The sequence below is a fragment of the Oncorhynchus keta genome, chromosome 19 (assembly GCF_023373465.1).
Source record: "Oncorhynchus keta strain PuntledgeMale-10-30-2019 chromosome 19, Oket_V2, whole genome shotgun sequence".
Taxonomy (NCBI): Eukaryota; Metazoa; Chordata; class Actinopteri; order Salmoniformes; family Salmonidae; genus Oncorhynchus; species Oncorhynchus keta.
Genome location: NC_068439.1, coordinates 20,368,609 through 20,387,128, shown reverse-complemented (window position 1 = coordinate 20,387,128; position 18,520 = coordinate 20,368,609). Strand labels below are relative to the sequence as shown.

General features: G+C 43.6%; 1 protein-coding gene across 3 annotated transcripts in view; it reads right to left on the bottom strand.

Annotated features, from left to right (window-relative positions):
- The window catches only part of LOC118373223 (polypeptide N-acetylgalactosaminyltransferase 4-like), a 75,797-nt gene that overhangs the window by 40,959 nt on the left and 16,318 nt on the right, over positions 1-18,520 (bottom strand). The window contains exon 1 of one of the 3 annotated variants that reach the window (XM_052470012.1): positions 258-279. The exons of the other annotated variants lie outside the window; for them this stretch is intronic. The gene's annotated coding sequence lies outside the window, so the exon portion shown is untranslated. Of the gene's footprint in view, positions 1-257; positions 280-18,520 lie in introns of those variants that run through there. 3 annotated transcript variants of the gene reach the window in all.

Here is an 18,520-nt window from a genome sequence, read left to right as displayed (position 1 = left end):
TTAGGTTTTCAGTAGGTTCAATTAGGTTCACTAGACTATATGCGTCATTTAAAAATTTTTCAATGAACATTCGAACAGTCCGGCCCTCGGCTTGTAGCTACATTTTTATTTGGCCCTCCGTCCATTTGACTTTGACACCCCTGATCAAGGCTGTCACGTCTACTCCTGCTCCTCCTCTCTGGCAGTCGTTGTCGCCAGGTTATTCATTACCACACCTGTCACCATCGTTACGTGCGCCTGCGCTTCATGAGACTCACCTGGACTCCATTGCCTTGCTGATTTCCTCCCCTATATCTGTCACTCCTTTTGGTTCTTTCCCCAGGTGTTATTGATTTTGTTCCAATCTTTTATGTCTGTACCTACTCTCGTTTTGTTCCATTATTTATTAAATTCACTCTCTGTACTTGCTTCCCGATTCTTAGCGAACACATTACAACGGCAAAGGGTGGCTACTTTGAAGTATATAAAATATATTTGGATTTCTTTAGAACGTTTTCGGTTATAACATGATTCCATTTGTGTTATTTCATAGTTTTACAATGTCAAAATAAAGAAATACCCTAGAATAAGTAGGTGTGTCCAAACTGTTGACTGGTACTGTATATGTGTATATATATATTCTATCCATGGTTGACACTCTAAGAGGTGTGGTTTACAGGTTAGAGCCTGCATTTATTAATTAGATTTTCATGTGCCCCAGTCTGAACTCTCAATATGTCTATGTAAGTTTGCATGCTTTTGAACATTAACATTATTTTTTGACAACTTCTTAAAATTGACAAATAAAAAAACAATTGTTGAATACTTGTGGGAATAAACAAAAGGCACATATATGCATAAATGTAAAAGGATGTGAAACACCCCCTTAAATGTGCTTGGGAATGGAGGAGTTAACAGAATCAAACCTTTGGACCATAACTGTTTGGCTTTGACTTTTTTTGTGATCAGTATTTCACAACTGTTGGTTAAAGGAAGCCTTTGTTTCAAATCCTACAGACCATTGTTGTACCCAGCCTTTATTACCTGGTAAATATCAATCTACTGTCTACATCCCTGTGTTTCAAAGCCTGAAGTAGCCTAGATAACCTGGACTTCAACTCCACCGACTTTATTGCAAAGGGCAGCCCCGGTGTGGCATATTTCAACAGTATAAAATAGGTTAGGCCTACTCTGTGTAATTGACTACATAGGCATTGCAATGTCAACAAATGTATGGCATGAGAACAGGTTTCTTTAACCAGAGAGCTGTCAGTCAGTTCAGGTTTATTTGCCAAATAAAAACTTTGTAAATGTGACCTTCAGTAAAAGGAGAGGAACTATATGAATGTGGCTTGAGAACACTTGTGGCCACGTGTCAGTTCAAGTCTGTAGCTATTGCAGACGACCGAGGACGGATCACTCAAACACTGAAAATATGAAACAAATTCAATTCCAATAGATACAATTCACAGCCAGCTATCAGGCAAAGTGTTCTGTGTGAATCATTTATTTGCCTTCTCATTTCACAGTGTCAAGACAACGTTGCTTATGTTAGATCAATACCAACACATGGTTTATGGTTTCATAACTTAAAACAGGGTTTAGGTTTGAATCTGATATCACAGGCTGTAGAATGGGTTGTGGCTACAGTTCAATGCACAGACTAGCACTGATAAGAATATAAATGCAATACTGGAATGTACATGAGGTTGGTGGCACCTTAATTGGGGAGGACGAGCTTGTGGTAATGGCTGGAGCAGAATGAGTGGAATGGTATCAAATACATCAAACACGTGGTTTTGAAGTGTTTGATGCCATTTCATTTGATCCGTTCCAGACATTATTATGAGCCGTCCTCTTCTCAGCAGCCTCCACTGCTGGAATGTTGTCGATATTTAATGCAAATGCTGAGGATATTCAATGAAGCCAGTTATAATTTTTGTAAATAACTCAAGTTCACAATCATTCTCACAAGACTGTGAATCGTGTGTCACAGTGTAATAACATAATTTTAACAGGAAAAGAGTATAGGCTACACCTCTTTTACGGTAAATTAACAAATGACAGCTACAAATTACCCCCCAAATGATTTATTAACAGTTTAATCCCCTATAAGGATTGGTTTGGTGTCTTTTCCTCTAGGGGTCCTGTTCATACCGAACCAGGCCTGGCTGGGCAGCAGTGTGCCAGGCTGGCAACCACCATTGTACTGGCCCATTGTTCGGCAGACACCTGTGACTATTGGTAGCCTGCCAGGGAACTTTTCTTTCATCTTCCATCTCTTTCTTCCATCTCTTTCTTTCTCATTTTCTCTTTATCTTTCCCTCTCTTTCTCCTTCTCTCTTTCTCCCGTTGAAACCAATTGACACTTCTTTCTCTCCCAGGAGCCCCCAGGCGGAACCAGAGGGGTCCCGTTTCCCTGATATTATCTGAGATCTCAAGCAACTAAACAAGAGGGACTCTTGTATAGTCTTACGTTTCAACCTTTCCTGAATCCAAAAGCTTAATTAGTTGCAGCCTCTGAATTGTACAAGTTCGCTTACCCATGTGTTCCTAAAAAAATGTAAATGTTCATTCAATTAATTGATTAGAATTAAACATTCTACTAAACATACAATGTGTTGACAGCTATGGTATCAATGTGAGATCACATGACATGACAGTGGTAGGCCTACATACAAAGACTAACAATTTGTGCTTGTTCTATGGAAAGTGATAAAGGACCAATGAAGTTGATTCAGATCATAATTTGTCAAATATATTCCAGTAATGAATTGTTTCTTAAACAACATTAAAGTGGTAAACTGTTTTTAAACAGGCCAGAAAGGCTTGTTTTCTCAGATTGGCCTGATTAAGCCAATTAGAACATTGTCTGACTATAGCATCTTATTGTTACCTGGAGGGTCGTTTCAGGTCAAACACAGTTCAAGTTGAACACGTCTCTCATCTTGGGACCTTATTAACCATGCTGAATATCAAGTAGTCATTAGAGAAGTCTAAATGCAATGCTCAGTGGTAAAACAATTATCAAAGTGTGCATCGACATCTAGTGGCTTTGTTAGATAGTACATCATATTACATATTTACCAGTGGCACAATAATCAGATCTGCAAGGACAGGTCATAAAGTCGTGAACTCATCTGAAATGCTGATCGATGCTGATTCTTAATACTCTTCACCACCTTCATGCACCTCAGACGTTTGGTGTGTGCCATAGATTCCACAGAGGAACTATACCGGAGCAGGCCAATGACATCTCAAATCCCATCCATGTGAACTTCTTCCACCATATCTGCAATCTGTAGAGCACTGTTCAAGGATATGCCATTTATGCAAAGGAGCGAGAGCTGATCGGAAAACCGAACGTACTCCCCACAAACATGGAGTGTCCCTGTTGCATTTCCAACACCATCGCCAATATCTACATTTTCAAGTGTGATATAATTACTCCAGTGTCCCCACACACTGCAGTTGTTTTTCATTTGGTTAGGCCATGCAATAAATCACTGTGAATCAAGGTCTATTGGAAGGTCCCGGCTCTTAATTGAGATGGATTCTGGCCCACATTCCATGTCTGGGTTCAAATGCTATTTGAAATCTTTCAAATACTTTGAGTGTTTGCTTTCGTCTGCCTGTAGTGCCAGATGGTAAGCTCAATCAAGTCAAACTAAAGTATGTGAAATTATTTCAAATAGTATTTAAACCCAGGTCTGCCGTATTCTGACTTCTGTCCTTATGAAGTTCAGCCATTAGAAAGGAATAGTAAGGGTGACCTTCAGCGACCAGGACTGGCGAGGCTAGTCAATTTGTGAACACACTAATGGGACTTTTGACATTTCTTTCGACCTTAGTTGACACAGTGAGTGACTCATAATTACCTGAGCCTACCCTCAGACCCTCGCTCTGCCAAATGGATGTGTCAGAGTATATTTCCATCAATTACAGATGATGTTCTACTACGCAAACGTGAGGGAGGGAGGGGGGAAGGAGTGAGGGAGGTTGGTGAGTGAGTGAGTGAGTGAGTGAGTGAGTGAGTGAGTGAGTGAGGGAGGGAGGGAGGGAGGGGAGGGAGGGAGGGAGGGAGGAGGGAGGGAGGGAGGGAGGGAGGGAGGGAGGGGGGAGGGAGGGAGTGGGAGTAAGGGAGGGAAGGAGGTAGGGAAATACAGACAATGACAGCGAGTGTTGTTTGAGTTCGCTGTGCTGTCATTGAGGGAGGTAGAGAGGTCACAACAAGGACGTGTCTCTCACCCTCCAGACTGACTCTGTGCCAGGAGCTGCTGCTACAGTGTGCTGCGGTGGTGAGTGACTGTGCCAAGGATGCAAGAGGCAGGGTGCCATGCACTGTGTAATGACGTTGTCCTCTTTGGGCATAGCAAGCCCCATACCCCTCTCCCTGCCTCCCCTTGCCTCCTTCAACTAGGTTGCTGTGGTCAGAGAGGTCGTAAATTCCTGAGAAGACCCTGCCACATGGCCACATAGTATAAGAGGCAGAGTAAATTTTCATGGAGAACAAAGCAATTCCTTCCACCTCACAGAACTTGAGGTACGAACAAATTTTATGTTCCGGAGAAAGTATAAAAGATCGGTGAAGAATCCAGATACAAACTGGTCCATGTGTCACAACTTGGTGAAGCTCATGGGAGACTGTGTGGCCACATTACCATAACACTGTTTATATAATAGCCTCAGATATGAGGTTTACATCTAATTGTTGTATAAGATGAATGAGTGAGTATGATACTGTTTGTAAAATTGTGTAATATGATTTTGGACTGTTTAATGAAGGAAAACTCAAAAAGGGGATTGGAGTTAACTAAATCAGAGGACCGCCCCTGGGCCCAGTTAGGGTCAGGCGTCCTGGGACAGCCCTTTTCTGTCATTCCGAATAAAACCAAACTTTGAGAAATTATCACCAGACCATGTTTTTCTCCATTAGGGGAGGACAAAGGTTGCAGACCATTGCTGAATCTTTTTACCATACCACGTGGTTAAACTCTTAGACTATCGATACCGACAGAATAAGAACAAGTCTTTGATATTAATTACTAGTCTGCAGCTAGGAATTCGGTAACGACAACCGCCGAAACATCCATTCTATAACAAGTTAATGAATATCACTCTGAACTATCCCCTCTAACCAAGACAGAGAGAGAGAGAGAGAGAGAGAGAGAGAGAGGACGAAACTCTCCAACAGAAACAAACTTTTCACCAGCGATCAAGACGACACAGTGAGCGTAAATATATATATTGATTGCAATTGTTCCCGAATGAGTGAGCGTTCATGTGCAAAGAATTAGCATTTCAATTGTTATAATTATCACTCTGCATTGACTTCTTAGACGACCCACACGTCCCCTTTTGTCGAACAAGCCGCCATGCCGGTTTAGCCCTCTAGGGCACATTCTCCTATCATTTCTTGTAACCACATTGACCTTGTTTGTTTGTTTGTTTATGCATTTCTGTGAATTACTTAGTAATAAATAAATGATTTAAGACAATTGATGTATGGATGACTCATAGTGAAGACTGGGTTCGTGCAGATAACCAACAATTTATGATGTTTGGAATGAGACTAACGTGAGGTAAAGTTCATTAATCAGAAGACTGTGGATCAGATATGAAAATATCTGAAAGGTTATATTAGGAAATTATAACCTTGTAATCTGAATATTTTTCCTTGGTGCCCCTTCTTCCTAGTTAATTACGGTTACATGATTAATCAGTCTAATCGCGTAATACTAATTACAGAGAATCTTTGATAAAAACCATAAGTCTTCAGTTTAATGACAGTAAAGACACGACAACTGTTTATGCAGCCAAAGCAGGCCTGAGCCAGAACCTGAATCCTCTAAGTGATAATGTGTGAGAGAGAAGGGCTTATTCCCATTCTAGCCATGGGGCCCTCTGGGAGCCTCTGTTAAACAAAGCTCCTCCATGGCATGCAAACACACCACCCCATTTCCTCATACCTCCAAAACTCCCATCTCACACACTCTCCAAAAACTCCCTCCCCTCTCCTGCACCAAACTCCCCAAGGCTCTCATCCCATTGTCCTGGCAACACATCGAAGTCTGTGAGCTGTTTGTGTCATTTATAAGAGACACAAAGGGGATAGGAGGAGAGAAGGAGGTGTGAAGATTGTGGGCAAGCTGTTTTGGAAGACTGTGCCTCAAAGAAAGTTGTACAGTAAGTAAGAATCATTTTGGAAGAAAGGCAGGCAAATGGCCAGCTTTCTGCTTTTGGGATCTGTGCAGAGATGTGAGAGCTAGTTCTATTACTGCATACAACTGGCTCTTTCTCAATTGCATTTGACAGACTCTATTGGATGGTATGAGAGCTTTTTGACGTGGTACTTGTTTACTATGTATGATTGTCTTAGACCTGAAGGAACTGGCACACATAATGTAATGAGGCACCCGTGAATTTTGAATACACTTTTGTTAAACTACATTCTTCTCATATCTCAGTGTAGTGGTGAAAAAAGTACTCAACTATGATATATGATATATGGTGTTGGGTTTTGTGGGTGATTGTTCCTGTCTTTGTGTTTGTTACACCAGATAGGGCTGTTTTTGTTTTTTCAAGATTCTTGTATATTGTTCTATTTTCATCTTTATTAAAGATGTATCAAAATAACCACGCTGCATTTTGGTCCGCCTCTCCTTCCCAGGAAGAATCCCGTTACACTTATATTTGAGGTTCTTCAATGTAGCCAACATTTGCCTTGATGACAGCTTTGCCCACAAGAACTTTGAACGTTTCTTCAAGTGCAGTCGCAAAAACCATCAAGCACTATGATGAAACTGGCTCTCATGAGGACCGCCACAGGAAAGGAATACCCAGAGTTACACTACCGTTCAAAAGTTTGGTGTCACTTAGACATTTCCTTGTTTTTGAAAGAAAACCATTCCATTACAATAACATCAAATTGATCAGAAATACAGCGTAGACATTATTAATGTTGTAAATGACTATTGTAGCTGGAAATGTCAGATTTTTTACGGAATATCTACATAGGCGTACAGCGGCCCATTATCAGCAACCATTACTCCTGTGTTCCAATGGCACGTTGTGTTAGCTAATCCAAGTTTATCATTTTCAAAGGCTAATTGATCATTAGAAAACCCTTTTGCAACTATGTTAGCACAGCTGAAAACTGTTGTTCTGATTAAAGAAGCAATACAGCTGGCCTTCTTTAAACTAGTTGAGTGTCTGGAGCATCAGCATTTGTGGTTTCGATTACAGGCTAAAAATGGCCAGAAGCAAAGACCTTTCTTCTGAAACTTGTCAGTCTATTCTTGTTTTGAGAAATGAAGGCTATTCCATGCGAGAAATTGCCAAGAAACTGCAAATCTCGTATGACGCTGTGTAATACTCCCTTCACAGAACAGTGCAAACTGGCTCTAACCAGAATAGAAAGAGGAGTGGGAGGCCCCGGTGCACAACTGAGCAAGAGGACAAGTACAATAGAGTGTCTAGTTTGAGAAACAGATGCCTCACAAGTAGAAGGCCAGCATCCCGGAGTCACCTCTTCACTGTTGACGTTGAGTCTGGTGTTTTGCAGGTACTATTTAATGAAGCTGCCAGTTGAGGACTACCCAGTTAAATAAAGGTGAAATTTAAAAAAATATATATACTTTTTTTCTTGAATCAATTATCAAGGTACGGACCTCTGTGTCTTTATATGTGGTTACGGCCCTGAGTACTAGAGGAACATTCGATCCGGAGTCAAGTGTCGTTTCTCTCCCCCGACCTAGCACACTGGGGAGCTCATCATCGTCAATGCCAACTGGATGAGTCACGGCCCGGAGGCGGTGACGCGGGAACTGGGAAGAGTGCGTCCTCTGATGTCTTATCCCTGTGGAGCCGGAGATCCTGACTCCTTCTGTTTGCACCTGATAACACTGCTGGAACTGTTCCTACCGCTTCCATCCCTCGTCACATCTATCAAAACACAGAGACAATAAAATCGTTCCGAGCAAGCTCTCACTGAAATGCTTTAATTGCCTCAGCCCACTAGCAAATATCAATCGGATGCGCTGCGATTTTTACTCCCTCGAACAGGTAACTGAACTGTCTGCCAGTGCATGATTGAAAAGCTTTTTTCATATTTCACTTTTCCAGTCTGATAATTCTAACCCAGTTGAAACAGCACAACCCACTCTAGAATAAGATTTGACAGTGGCCTACCTCTAAATGTTGCCAGTAGGCTATGAGTTATAATCGGTCATTCAGGGCAGATTCTGAGCTCCACATTTTTAGCAAAAATAATAATAATACAGGGAATCTTTACTAGGATTAAATGTCAGGAGATGTCAGGATGTCAGGAGATGTGAACAACTGAATTTAAATGTATTTGGCTAAGGTGTATGTAAACTTCCGACTTCAACTATATGTCACATTTCAGTTTGCAAACAATGCAAAATAAAAATCTGTCATTGAGTTAATAATACCGCATACAAACATTGTTTTCTTGAGTAAGGCACCTCCAAAATGCAGGTGGTTCATCCTAGCTCAGTGCTTTCTGTGGTGGGGCAAGGCAGCAGAAAATTTGGAGCTTTGCGCCGTGATTGGCTCAGTATTCTGTCACTCATGAGGACACTACGTCACCGCCAAGTCTCAGGGGAGAGCTAGAAACTCTTAGGGTGCTGCCATGGAGTTACATTAGAAGTGCCCATCCAAGAAGGCTCAAGGTCATTATCCACAGATACAATTACGTCAAATCACATTATTTGTACAGTAGCTTTGATTGGACTGATCATGTCAAGATCATACTTTCAAAATCTTAGCTAGCAGTCATCATCATGAATCAAGTCGGCAATCTACTGTGTGGGACATTTTCTGTTAAACCCTACTAATGCTTGTGTACTAAAATATCCTTCTTTAAGCCTATGCATTGGGCTTGAGATAGTTAAATAAACTAACTCATATAAGATAAGAAAAGTGTGTGTGTGCATTAAGAGAGGCCTGTTCTAACTGTTCTGTGTGTGTATAATGACCCATGATATCTGGGCACTCAGCCAAGAATATGACATAAACTGACTGATACCTCTTGATCATAGACAGGGCAAAGTGTTATATTCTGCACACTAGTGATAGAGCCATTGTTCTGTTTTGGAGCCTGTTTCTGGGCAAACGGTTCATGTTTTTGTGTGTGCGTGTGACCAGTACGACCATGCATCATATGGGCCGACAGTCAAAGGCACTTGGGTGAACCATTCAGCTACTGTTAGAGGAAGTATGTCTGGAGTGACTTCCTGTCATTCTGGCGCCTGTTGTCCTCACTCAGTTGCGACAGACTGAGGCAACCTTTTCACCCAGTTGTTCCCCCTTCACACACACACATACGGATACATAGGGGGACATGTTTTGCAGATGCTTGCATGGGGTAGCTTGACTAAATAAATGCTCCTGTACTCTGTTTTTAGGCTCTCACTCCACTTCACATGCGGGGCGACCAGCCTCCTTATTATAATACATTTTTAATAAAAGTAATACCTTGATTGATTATTGACTCCTCGTGCTCATCGGCCATTAGACATAAACATTACACAACAGTTGGAAATCCCAAATTCAACAATGATGGTTTTAAAGGAATCAGTGACAATGGCTAACGTTAACTTCAAGCATTGCAAAGCAATCACTAGCCTGTTATTCAGTGGAGTGGCTGTGTGGTCCCAAATCTGGGATTAAGGGGCTCTTTTCCAAATGTCCAATTATAAGCATTCAACATTGGCCATGCTGTCAATGAAGCATGATTTGTGCCACGCTCTAAACAACTGTTAACTCGGAATTGCGAGAAAAAAAACTTGACTTCAGTGAGTTCAAGACAACTGGGAAGTCAGGAATAAACGAGCTCCGACTGGGAAAATACGTTTTGAACGGTCATCCAACTCGGACTTGTAAATCTGGCCTCTTTCTAGAACTACAACCTGAAGATCAATGACATCATGATTCAACCTTGTTTCTTTTCAGAGTTCCCAGTTGTTTTGAAAGCACCATAAATCCATAGAATGCCAGACTTTAATGACAATATTTTCCCAAGAAAGACTGCCGCACCATCTTCCTGTTCAAGTGAGCACAGCACAACAAGGTGAGTCCAAAAAAAAAGTACTGTCTGCAGTGTTGCAGCAGCAGCCATCACAAAGGGTCACCTTGTGTCATGGCGATCTGTCCCCATAACTCAGCACTCAGCTCAAATCCTCCATTGGAGGAGGGAGGCTGAGCTCAAGGAGGGAGGCTGAGGGGCCACTGTCATCCCCTCCCATACTTTCTCCCTTGGGCCCCTCCACCGGAATAGTGGAAGTAATTGGAACTGAAACCTTGTAGGAGATAGTGAGGGGCCACTGTATCCGCTGGGAAATGAGTAAGGACATTTATTTGGATTCTAGTGGTAGTGGTTTTCCTCTCTGTTAAGAGATGATGACAGTTGTTCAAACATTTTCTCTGTGCAATATCAAACATGTGTTGTATCCCCCCAAAATACAAAAATAGGTTTGCTCTTTGCTCTATTGAAAAACAATTTTATCATTCCACCTTGTCATTTTTAAAAGCATTTTGCATTTCATTATTACCTTTAATGATGTAAAATAGATTTGAGGTTTATCCTAAAGGTATATCACTGTACCTCATGATGGCAGGAGGTTTCATTCAAATTTTGGAGCATAATTTCCCCAAACTGCAGACATCAACTTCATGGAGTGTAGCACATGGTGACGTCTACATGATCGAAGTCACATTCCTAAACTCTACGAGGATGAACTGTTTCCAGGGGGCGGCGCAGAACTGTCTGTCTGTCTGCTTGTTTCCAGACATGGCAGTATCTCAGGAGCTCTGCGACCTTTTCACTTCAACACCTTGTCTGCGTCCCAAATTGCATTATAAACGGGGTAGGGTGCAGTTTGGGACGCAAGCCTGTAGTCTTTCAAAGCCAGTCACATCCTCGTAGGTCCCTCATACATTTTATTCAATACTTTTTCACTTAATATTTGTAGGCATTTTTCCCCCCTATCGGAATAATCTGTCCAACCCCACATGGTTGGTCTTAAACACTGTGACAAGTCACAGCTGTCCCTGAAAAAACAAGGGCGTGACATTTAGGGTAAAAGTTGGGTGAAAAAATTAAGAAATGTCCTTACATTGATGACTTTTTGCAAATCCAATCAGTTTTCCACAGTGATTCAAAATCATCACATACATTTTTGATGTTGGAAATTACATGGAAACAATGTTTATTCAATTACTTCTTGCCCAGTGGGCTGTTTTCTCAGGAGAGAGTTGAGGAGTATCGATCCTGCATTTAAAAGCTGAGATTTCTTGGATGGTGCCACTTTTGCTCTCAGGAGAGAGTTGAGGTATATCGAGCCTGCATTTAAAACCCGAGACTCCTTTAAATACATGAAATCGAACACAGGCCTGAATGGCTGTAGACGTACTGTAGCTCACTCCAATCTGTAAGTGCACACTGCAGTTGAAGGCAAGTGCACTGGTATGGAAAACTCGTAAAAGATTCAGCACTGTCAGGAGATGAGCAATCTGGCATATCTGTTTTAGCAGCTCCATCTCCCAGATATCCTTGATGACTTTTCTTAAAGTGGAACTCCCTTTGGTTATTCAAGTCTAATTGCTATTATGTAAACAGCGGCAAAGGGAAATGACCTCAATTAATCACAGCATAGATTCACATGGGGTTGGTGAATGGGCAATTTGGTGTTGATTTTCTAAACATAGTAGGGGGGAGATAGATACCAGTGTCCATAGTACCTGGGGATGCAATCACAATCTCTTCTTCTTCCAGACAACAATAAGTTTTAAAAAATCCTATGAATACGGAGTGTTTTCAAGGATCTCATGACATGCCTTAAAGTGTTTCTGAAAAGTCATTAACGTAAGCCATTTCATATGTTTTTTATTAAACTTTTAACCTTAATTGAATGGCATAGGGAATTTTTTTTTGTTATTTAACGTTGAATTCACATTAGTTGACATCTTAACCAACATCGAAACTGGACGTTTAACTGACATCTGAGCGCAGTGGAAATACTCTCCTAGCATCACTGGTGTTGAGAAAAAAAAAACAGCTGCCTGAGACCAATATATAATAGTCATCCTGATGCATTCACTGCACAGCCTATTAACAATCCCTGCTTTGACACAACACAATTCAGGACCCTAGATTGCAAACATCGATGAACCCCCCCCTGGATTTACATTCCAATCAGGTGACACCCCTGTCAAAAAAATACTTTCTTCCTCAAGTTTAAATTATGCCCCCTTCTCCCCCGTCATTCCGTGGTCATCAGACAAGGCTCAGTCAGGCACGGAGCAGAGTGGGAACGTGAGCTGTGCCCCTCCGCACCCTCTCCTCTCTCTCTCCCCGCCCCTGTTTGCTGGGAGCAAAGGCAATCTCGTGCCTCTTCCTCTTGTGCTGTTCATCTGTAACCTTGGGGGAGATCATTAACACCATCCCAGACAGCTAGGCAGCTCACTTCACCCCAGAGGTGCATTATTTTTAAATTTAACTAGGCAAGTCAGTGAAGAACAAATTCTTAATTACAATGGCGGCCAAGGACCTGCCTTTCTCAGGGGCAGAACAACAGATTTTTACCTTGTCAGCTTGGGGATTCAATCTAGCAACCTTTCGGTTACTGGCCCAACGCTCTAACCACTAGGCTACCTGCCGCCCCATTGTTGATCTTATTTAATTATATTGCCTCCCAATCGTGTTTACCTTATTGCTGGCAGAAAGAGAGAGCTGTTTCATCATCTGATTCTGAAGGTGCCCCCCAAATCATTAAAACTTCCTCCCTTCTCCTGTTTAAACAGCTCCCTCAAAAAAAAAAACATCAAAAGGGCTTTTACTTTAAAAGTCAATGTGACATATTGTTCAGCAGAGGCAATTTTTTTCACTCCCAAACCTGACACACATGGCTTAACTTAAAACTACCACTATTGAACATACAAAACAAGAGAAAGGACCCGGGTGTTGCTTGGTAACAACTTGTTGGAGAGAGGAGCGGAGAGAATACCAGAGGTGTCCATGGCTGACTTGATACATGGTCTCTCCGGCGTCTCTTCGTGGTGTTAAGCAGTGCAACTGTTCCACTGGCTGCAACACAAGACACGAGCAGGGGGGGCAGGTAGCTCCCATGTCCTGTGTTGCAGCCCCTGGCCCAGCCACAGGTCACAGGCCACAGGCCTTCAGATACACCCCTTCAACTGCTGCTGCACCGGAGAGAAAAAAAGAGAGAGAGAGAGGTGGAATACATAGGGAAGGTAAGGAAAGGGAACGAGAAGGAGAGAGAATGTGGGAAAAGAGTGAGAGAAAATAAGAAACACTGTTCATTCATCACCTTGCATTGAAAATAGCTTGTTTCTGCTCCTAGCCCTACCACATTCAAACTCAGACAGACAAAATATGTGGCCCAAATTGTTCAACTATTACTGATGACTGACTGTGCTAGTTTTTCACAGAGAATAATTATTTTAAAAACATAATAAATATCACGTATGACATGTACCAAGACAGAATTGAAGCATATCATTGGGAATCAAAATTATCGTTCAATTATATTTATACTTTTCAGAAAATAACGACTCCCCTTTTCCAGCCTCACAGGTTATCAAGGAGGAAATAAGCAGTGTTTTCTCTGAGAGAGAGAGAGAGAGAGAGACGTGTAGTGCATTTTAAAAGGTCACAGCAGTGTGAAAGATCTCTAAATGTCAGGCCTTCATTCAAAACAGCCAAATATTAAACAATACCAATTAAGCATCCGTTTACTGCAATATCTTCCAATTCTTACATCATCTTCTGTTCCTTCCTTCAGAAAAAAACAGTCCTCTCTTTCCACCACACCTTCCCCAGTGTAATCCTCCCAAGTACAGCAAGGAAGTTCTCTCTCTCAGCTCACCGTGTGGAAATGGGTCCAACCTAGTTTTGTGAGGCTGCAAGGATATGAGCTCACTGAGGACAGTGAGCTGACATACGAACAAGAAGTTTCAAGGAGAAAGGCAGGCAAGAGCCAAGGGGGAAATTCAATGTCCACCTATTGAGACAAAACAAGTCGAGACCAGACAAAATGTTAAAAAAGAGGTAAAGAGGAAATGAATGATTCAGAACTCTAAATGTGGCCAGAACTTGTTTGGTTGGGTGGAGGTGAAAGGAACAACTGTCGCAGAGGATCAACCAGATGTTTTGTCAGGAGATTCCAAAGGGTTTGGATGGTTCTGTGAAGTCTCTCGGCCAGCCTGGAATTGAAATGAGTTTCACACCCAAGATACACCACATGCAATCAATAAGACTGGTAATTAAAGTATTGATGTACATTAATAAGTACCACTTATTTCACACAATCACCACAACAATAGCACAGCGTGGAAGGGATACGTGCCAAGCATATCTTTACTCAAAATGTTTTCACACAACAACAAAAATGGTCCCTTTTTCACTGAATTAATGGTATATTGTGCATGGTATGACAATGGATTGGCTCGACAGGGAAGCATCTGTTACCAAAAGTGTTTCCAAAATGGCACCCTATTCCCTATATAGTGCACTACTTTGACCAGAGCCCTATGGGACCTGGTATAAAGTACTGCACACCATAAGCAATAGGGTACCATTTGGCACACATCCCATGTCTAGGAAGAATGTAGACATAAGACAGCCTACCCATGTGGAGGTATGATAAGAAGACAACACAATATATAAACCAAGATACAAAGTGTGGCTTAAGGCTTATGACAGACATGTTATAAAGCCTGATTGTGCTAAGAACCCCACGTTTCTATTGTTGCACACTTAGAATCCGTTCCAAATGACACCATATTCCCTATATAGTGCACCTTGGTCAAAAGTAGTACACTATAAAGGGAATAGGTTGCCATTTTGGAAACAGCCTTATTTCTGCCCAACACAGAACAATGACACTCCAGTATTCTAGGTTCCTATAAAGCCTGCTCCCTTCTTACTTCCAGCTCCTCCCATTTCCTCTCTATGGTACCAGGGTGTGGGCATCAATCCTACAGGATGCTGCTAGCGTCAATAACAAGATGTGTGTGTCAGTTATATCAGCCTAAACGGAGACACTTTGCCACTTTGGGCTTTGACTTAAGGGAAGAGTCAACGCCTTAGTATGTTTCCCAAATGACATCCTATGCCCTATGTAGCACACTACTTTGGACCAGAGTTTACATTTACATTTACATTTAAGTCATTTAGCAGACGCTCTTATCCAGAGCGACCTACAAATTGGTGCATTCACCTTATGACATCCAGTGGAACAGCCACTTTACAATAGTGCATCTAAATCTTTTTAGCTGGGGGGTGAGAAGGATTACTTATCCTATCCTAGGTATTCCTTAAAGAGGTGGGGTTTCAGGTGTCTCCGGAAGGTGGTGATTGACTCCGCTGTCCTGGTGTCGTGAGGGAGTTTGTTCCACCATTGGGGGCCAGAGCAGCGAACAGTTTTGACTGGGCTGAGCGGGAACTGTACTTCCTCAGTGGTAGGGAGGCGAGCAGGCCAGAGGTGGATGAACGCAGTGCCCTTGTTTGGGTGTAGGGCCTGATCAGAGCCTGGAGGTACTGAGGTGCCGTTCCCCTCACAGCTCCGTAGGCAAGCACCATGGTCTTGTAGCGGATGCGAGCTTCAACTGGAAGCCAGTGGAGAGAGCGGAGGAGCGGGGTGACGTGAGTGAACTTGGGAAGGTTGAACACCAGACGGGCTGCGGCGTTCTGGATGAGTTGTAGGGGTTTAATGGCACAGGCAGGGAGCCCAGCCAACAGCGAGTTGCAGTAATCCAGACGGGAGATGACAAGTGCCTGGATTAGGACCTGCGCCGCTTCCTGTGTGAGGCAGGGTCGTACTCTGTGGATGTTGTAGAGCATGAACCTACAGGAACGGGCCACCGCCTTGATGTTAGTTGAGAACGACAGGGTGTTGTCCAGGATCACGCCAAGGTTCTTAGCGCTCTGGGAGGAGGACACAATGGAGTTGTCAACCGTGATGGCGAGATCATGGAACGGGCAGTCCTTCCCCGGGAGGAAGAGCAGCTCCGTCTTGCCGAGGTTCAGCTTGAGGTGGTGATCCGTCATCCACACTGATATGTCTGCCAGACATGCAGAGATGCGATTCGCCACCTGGTCATCAGAAGGGGGAAAGGAGAAGATTAATTGTGTGTCGTCTGCATAGCAATGATAGGAGAGACCATGTGAGGTTATGACAGAGCCAAGTGACTTGGTGTATAGCGAGAATAGGAGAGGGCCTAGAACAGAGCCCTGGGGGACACCAGTGGTGAGAGCGCGTGGTGAGGAGACAGATTCTCGCCACGCCACCTGGTAAGAGCGACCTGTCAGGTAGGACGCAATCCAAGCGTGGGCCGCGCCGGAGATGCCCAACTCGGAGAGGGTGGAGAGGAGGATCTGATGGTTCACAGTATCGAAGGCAGCCGATAGGTCTAGAAGGATGAGAGCAGAGGAGAGAGAGTTAGCTTTAGCAGTGCGGAGCGCCTCCGTGATACAGAGAAGAGCAGTCTCAGTTGAATGACTAGTCTTGAAACCTGACTGATTTGGATCAAGAAGGTCATTCTGAGAGAGATAGCGGGAGAGCTGGCCAAGGACGGCACGTTCAAGAGTTTTGGAGAGAAAAGAAAGAAGGGATACTGGTCTGTAGTTGTTGACATCGGAGGGATCGAGTGTAGGTTTTTTCAGAAGGGGTGCAACTCTCGCTCTCTTGAAGACGGAAGGGACGTAGCCAGCGGTCAGGCATGAGTTGATGAGCGAGGTGAGGTAAGGGAGAAGGTCTCCGGAAATGGTCTGGAGAAGAGAGGAGGGGATAGGGTCAAGCGGGCAGGTTGTTGGGCGGCCGGCCGTCACAAGACGCGAGATTTCATCTGGAGAGAGAGGGGAGAAAGAGGTCAGAGCACAGGGTAGGGCAGTGTGAGCAGAACCAGCGGTGTCATTTGACTTAGCAAACGAGGATGGGATGTCGTCGACCTTCTTTTCAAAATGGTTGCTGAAGTCATCTGCAGAGAGGGAGGGGGGGGGAGGAGGATTCAGGAGGGAGGAGGATTCAGGAGGGAGGAGAAGGTGGCAAAGAGCTTCCTATGGTTAGAGGCAGATGCTTGGAATTTAGAGTGGTAGAAAGTGGCTTTAGCTGCAGAGACAGAGGAGGAAAATGTAGAGAGGAGGGAGTGAAAGGATGCCAGGTCCGCAGTGAGGCGAGTTTTCCTCCATTTCCGCTCGGCTGCCCGGAGCCCTGTTCTGTGAGCTCGCAATGAGTCGTCGAGCCACGGAGCGGGAGGGGAGGACCGAGCCGGCCTGGAGGATAGGGGACATGTATCGGGAATAGGGAATATGGTGTCAATTGGGACACATCCTTAGCTGGGCTGGCAACCACCTCTGGTGTGAACCAATTCATCTGGACTAGTTGGTGGAGCTGCAAACAAACAACACATATTTACAGAGGATGGTGATGACTTCAATTGGGCTTGACAGCGTAGCAGACTTCATCTTTACAGCTGGAATGTAATGAGAGCCCCGGGACAGGGGCTAAAATGCAAATCTGTACAATTATCATATTACAGGATGTCCTATATCTGTAAAAGGCTTGTCTCTATATTTACATCTGACTATGGCTGAATCCTAACATGACACCCTATTGCCTACATGGCTCTGCTCAAAAGTAGTGCACTGTACATAGTAGGGATGAGGATGCCATTTGGAATGCACTCTATGATATTTGCATGAACAAATAGATTCACATGGGGTGAACAAGACAGTCCATCAACAGTCATTATGAGGATGACAATCACATACCACCTTATCCCAGATAGTCATATTCTAATAATTAAAGCAGAGTTTTACACACATAATACAAGAGGAATAAAACAACCCTCTGCCACTATACAAGGAAAAATAACCCTCTGAAGGGTTTAACGTGGGGCTTTCTTAATATTGCCTGGTTGGTAGGCTACACACTGAAACAGCCTGGTTGGTAGGCTACACACTGAAACAGCCTGGTTGGTAGGCTACACACTGAAACAGCCTGGTTGGTAGGCTACACACTGAAACAGCCTGGTTGGTAGGCTACACACTGAAACAGCCTGGTTGGTAGGCTACACACTGAAACAGCCTGGTTGGTAGGCTACACACTGAAACAGCCTAGTTGGTAGAGTACACACTGAAACAGCCTGGTTGGTAGGCTACACACTGAAACAGCCTGGTTGGTAGGGGGCACACTGAAACAGTCTGGTTGGTAGGGGGCACACTGAAACAGCCTGGTTGGTAGGGGGCACACTGAAACAGCCTGGTTGGTAGGCTACACACTGAAACAGCCTGGTTGGTAGGCTACACACGGAAACAGCCTGGTTGGTAGGCTACACACTGAAAGAGCCTATGAAACAGCCTGGTTGGTACGCTAGACTCATAAACAGCCTGGTTGGTAGGCTACACACTGAAACAGCCTGGTTGGTAGGCTACACACTGAAACGGCCTGGTTGGTAGGCTACACACTGAAAGAGTGTTATGCAGGTGAATGAGGAC